Genomic DNA, 5784 nt, shown 5'->3' on the forward strand with positions numbered 1-5784 from the left:
TTAGTGCTATTGGATCTTAGTGCTGCGTTCAACACTATTGACCACAACATTCTTTTGCATAGACTAGAACACTTTGTTGGCATTAATGGAAGTGCATTAGCATGGTTTAAATCATATTTATATGACCGCCATCAATTCGTAGCAGTGAATGAAGAGGTATCATATCGATCACAAGTGCAGTATGGAGTACCTCAAGGCTCAGTACTAGGTTCGTTACTCTTCACGCAGTCACCCGGATCCAGTACGTATCCAGCCCAGATGGTGGATCAGCACCTAGAAAGGACCTCTACAGCCTGAAAGACACTGAGACCAGGACTAGAGCCCCAGAGACAGATCTCCTGTAAAGACCTTGTCTCAGACGACCACCGGGACAAGACCACAGGAAACAGATGATTCTTCTGAACAATCTGACTTTGCTGCAGCCTCGAATTAAACACACCATGCTGATTTCTTCTGACCAGAGGAGAACTGGCCCCCAACTGAGCCTGGTTTCTCCCAAGGTTTTTTTCTCCATTCTGTCACTGATGGAGTTTTGGTTCCTTGCCGCTGTCGCCTCTGGCTTGCTTACTTGGGGACACTTCATTTACAGCGATATCGCTGACTTGATTGCAAATTATTGCACAGATACTATTTAAACTGAACTGAGCTGCATGATGACATCACTGAATTCAATGATGAACTGCTTTAACTGTCATTTTGCATTATTGACACACTGTTTTCCTAATTAATGTTGTTCAGTTGCTTTGACGCAATTTTTTTTTTTTTAAAGCGCTATATAAATAAAGGTGACTTGACTTGACTTGACCACACATTTAATGAAAACGATGTGCAGCATTTAATACATGTGGTACGAGATGTAATAAAAAAATAGCATACTTTTAAAGCGTACTATTTTAAAAAATTTAAAAAATTCACAGACTTTTCAATAATCACTCTGTCACACATAGATTAACAGTTTATTATTTTCTGTATTGCTGCCATTTGTCTCAGTTAATTTGAGGAAGGAAAGACGAAGATCCAGGTAAAACTTGCACTGTTTTTAAAAGAAACCCATCTATGTGCTACGGTCGCTATGTGAAAACAGAAATTACTTTCTGTTCCTCTTTTGAAAGTCTATTAACCCAAAACTCGGACAATTCAAAATGTTCCTAAAGAAATGATCAAATTACAAACCATTCTTAGCCTGGAAATCTTCCAACCATGCCAAATAATGCTGTAGAAAGCCTGTAGTGACGTCGCTATGCAGGATTGGTCATTTGTCAAATCAACTTAAATAAATTTGCTGTTTAAAATATGCACATAATATATAGCACTCAATCTTTTATTTGTTAAAAATACTAATACAAAAAAAAAAAAAATACTAATTTTGATTTATCAGAATTTGTGTGTAAGTGAAAAACACTAAATAAGCCTTACTTGGTACAAATTAATATATAATTTTTTTCTTATTTCACTTTACTTGTTTTTTTTTTTTTTAAAAGGCAAACGTTTTTGCATGCTTTAAGTATGGTACAAAAATACACAAAAAAATATATATTCAAAACATATATATATTTTTTTTATTAAAAAAAACAACAACAAAAAACTCTTGTATTTTCTCAACTGCAGCTGTTGCATTCTCAAAGTTAGCCATTGCTGCCTTGATCATGGCATCACACACTGAACCAGCTTCTTCTGCTGCTTTCCATCCAGTGATTCCTCCTTCAACAGCTCCTACAACAGCTGCGACTCCAAGAACACCTGCAGAGATCGAAACTGCACCTGCACCCGCTGCTGCTTTGGCACCTACAGCCACTGCTCCTGCTTCCACTGCACCTCCTGCGACTGCTGCTTCAACTGCTACTCCCTCCCCCCACTCCCCCTCCTCCTCCCACCCCACCACCAAATCCTAAACTGCGACTGCTGCTGCTGCTCCTCCTGCGACTGCTGCTCCTCCTGCGCCTGCTGCTGCTGCTCCTCCTGCGACTGCTGCCCCCCCTGCGACTGCTGCTGCTGCTCCTCCTGCGACTGCTGCTCCTCCTGCACCTGCTGCTGCTCCTCCTGCGACTGCAGTTTCAACTGCGACTGCTGCTCCTCCTGCGACTGCTGCTCCTCCTGCGACTGCTGCTCCTCCTGCGACTGCTGCTCCTCCTGTGACTGCAGCTCCTCCTGCGACTGCTGCTCCTCCTGCGACTGCAGCTTCAACTGCGACTGCTGCTCCTCCTGTGACTGCTTTTGCTCCTGCGACTGCCACTGCTCCTGCACCCAAAACTGCAGCTGCTACCTTGTCTCTTAACAATTCTTTCAAAGGGCAAATTGCTTGTAATACAGCCACAACTGAAGCTAATGCAACACCTGCACCCAGAAGAGCACCAATCAGCACCCCTGTTAATGCTCCTGTAATTTGCTTCATAAGTTTTTCATGAACAATTTTCTTTGCTCTTTCTCGTTGCTCTTCTGGAGGCACATTCTTATTCTTTTTCATTTCCTCTTGAATCTCTTTCTCCAACATCTGAAGAAGCTCATTGCTGTAGCAGCCGTTCCCTTCCACCATCTTGTCAATGGTCTCCAGCAGATTTTTCACCTGAACCTTGTTGCTCTTGTCTCCTGCGTTACAGTTGTTCCAGTATTTGTTGTCGATGACGTGACAGCGACCTCCACATTTATCAACCAGCTCCTGAAGCTGTGAACTGGCCTTCACAAACTCTTCAATGGTTTGGTCTTCTAGTTGATCACCAAAAGTGAATAAGATCACTGAGTGTTTCAAGACGTGGTCCTCTTTGAAAGTGTTCAGGATTTTCTGTACCACCTTGTTTTCATGTTGGTGTATCTTCCAGAACCTTTAGGACCATGACAAAAGCATCGATGCCTGGAGCGCATTCAATCAGAGCTTTGAGGATCTCAGATTTTATCTCCTCGTCATCATGATTTGTGTCAAAAACTCCAGGTGCATCGATCACTGTGATCTTTCTTCCATCGAGCGTCCCGTCTGCACTTTCACATTTATCTGTTACAGAATTAGCTGAAGCTTTAGTGGTGAACACTTTTTCTCCAAGAATTGTATTCCCAGCGCTGCTTTTACCATCTCCTGTTTTTCCAAGAAGCACAATCTTTCTCTCTGACAAAAAGAAAAAAAGAACAGAAAAAGAAAAACAGGAAAAGTATAAACTATAATGCTACTCTTTATCAATGATTGTTCATTTCAGTGACATTGTGAAATAATGTAATAACTTACTCTCCATTATCCTTGTCTGTTGATAATATCAGTCTCTGTAAGGTAAATAATACGCTGGTTAATCATGACTCTTCATACGGGATATTAGTCATTTATGATGTTTCTCTTACCACCGATTTATTTGCTTCAATGTCTTCAACTGTTTTACTGACATATAAAGTCTTTATTGGCATACAAAGTCTGATGCATATTAGTTTATTTTGCATACAACTAATTTAAATGATCAGAGCTCAGGGTTCTGTTCTGAAGAAAACACAGAGTAAATGTGTGACCTGTTGTTTCTGTGCTTTGTGATCAGAGTTTCATCCAGACATAATCACTGAATACTTCAAATACAGATCTCCATCAACAAAGAGCAAGAAGTTAACAGGTTGTTGTGATTTATGTCAGTGAGAAGTTCATTGAACACAGAAAAATAAAGTAAACAATGTGTATCTTTACTTTTTTTTCCCCCTTCAATATATTGTTTTAAACTACATACAGGTCCTTCTCAAAAAATTAGCATATTGTGAAAAGTTCATTATTTTCCATAATGTAATGATAAAAATTAAACTTTCATATATTTTAGATTCATTGCGCACCAACTGAACTATTTCAGGTCTTTTATGTTTTAATACTGATGATTTTGGCATACAGCTCATGAAAAACCCAAAAATTCCAAAAATCTCAAAAAATTAGCATATTTCATCCGACAATAAAGAAACGTGTTTTTTAATACAAAAAAAGTCAACCTTCAATAATTATGTTCGTTATGCACTCCCTACTTGGTCGGGAATCCTTTTGCAGAAATGACTGCTTCAATGCGGGCGTGGCATGGACGGCAATCAGCCTGTGGCACTGCTGAGGTGTTATGGAGGCCCAGGCTGCTTCGATAGCGGCGCCTTTAAGCTCATCCAGAGTGTTTGGTTCTTGCGTCTGCCTCGAAAAAAAAAAAAAAAAAACTTTCTCTTCACAATATCCCACAGATTCTCTTGGGGTTCAGGCTCAGGACGAGTTTGGCCCAGGCCAATTGAGCACAAGTAATACCATGGTCAGTAAACCATTTACCAGTGGTTTTGGCACTGTGAGCAGGTGGCCAGGTCGTGCTGAAAATAACGAAATCTTCATCTCCATAAAGCTTTTCAGCAGATGGTGAACGCATGAGTGCTCCAAAATCTCCTGATACGCTTAGCTGCATTGACCCTGCCCTTGATACAACACAGTGTGGACCAACACCAGCAGCTGACATGGCACCCCCGACCATCACTGACTGTGGGTACTTGACACTGGACCTTCAGCATATGGCATTTCCTTGTCTCCCCAGTCTTCCTTCCAGACGTCTGTCACCCTTGATGTCCGAATGACATGCAAAATTTTGCTGTCATAATCCGAAAAAAAGTACTTTTGGACCAGTTGAGGCCTACAGTCCAGTGCGGCTTCTCTCTGTAGCCCAGGGTCAGGCGCTTCTGCCGCTGTTTATGAGTTCCAAAAGCACACGCCTGTGCACGGTTGGCTCTGGACGGTTTCTACTCCAGACTCAGTCCACACTGCTGTTCCGCATGTCCCCCAAGGGTTCTGGAATCGGTCCTTCTCCACAATCTTCCCAGGCGTTTCCCGGTCACCTCTTCTCGTTGTGCAGCGTTTTTTGCCACACTTTTTCATTCCCACAGACTTCCCACTGAGGTGCCGTTGATACAAGCACTCTGGGAACAGCCTATACGTTCAGTAATTTTCTTTCTGTGTCTTACCCTCGCGCTTGGGGTGTCAATGCGGGCCCTTCTGGTACAGCAGTCCAGGTCACGGCAGTCTTACCCATGATTGCGGGTTTTGAGTAATGAACCAGGCTGGGGAGTTTTTAAAAGCCTCAGGAATGCTTTTGTGCAGGTGTTTAGATTTAGAGTTAATTAGTTGATTCAGATGATTAGGTTAATAACTCGTTTATGAGAAACTTTTTCATGGATATGCTGAATTTTTTGAGATAGGAATTTGGGGTGTGCATGAGCTGTATGCCAAAATCATCAGCTATTAAAACAATAAAAGACCTGAAAATATTTCCAGTTTTGTGTTTTGCACATGAATCTAAAATATATGAAAGGTTAATTGTTAGTCCTTACATTATGGTAAATAATGAAACTTGTTCAACAATATGCTAGTTTTTTTTGAGAAGGACCTGGGTATACAGGACCATTGATCTGAGTACTAAGGTCAATGGGATATTTTTCAGCTTTAACCTAAAGTGTATATTCCAACACAAATATTCCTGAGTGAATCCACGGGATGTCTGGTCACTTAGAAAACAGACCTCAGTAACACTTTACTTACTTTATCTTTTCATTTCTATTTGTTCCTCCAGAAAGAATCAAGACAGATAGTTGAAAGGTCACATAGATGGCACACCAATATCTAGCTGTTTGTGTGTGTGTTCTGAATTTTATTCTTCTCACATGGGCCTATAAGCAAGTAACTTTCAGAAGTGAGTTAACCCCCGCACACCCTGAGAGGCATTTCATTTTCACACCTAAGGGGCTAAACACTAATAATAATAATACTACGTTTATAGAATATCTTTAGATTAGAATCACAATAGTAAA

The 5784-nt window shown here is 41.0% G+C and overlaps 1 pseudogene; it reads right to left on the reverse strand.

The window, feature by feature from the left end:
• Positions 1–1644: 1644 nt before the first annotated feature.
• Positions 1645–5784, reverse strand: part of LOC122145497 — a 643912-nt pseudogene continuing 639772 nt past the window's right edge.

This window comes from Cyprinus carpio, chromosome A7, assembly GCF_018340385.1.
Source record: "Cyprinus carpio isolate SPL01 chromosome A7, ASM1834038v1, whole genome shotgun sequence".
NCBI classification, from domain to species: domain Eukaryota; kingdom Metazoa; phylum Chordata; class Actinopteri; order Cypriniformes; family Cyprinidae; genus Cyprinus; species Cyprinus carpio.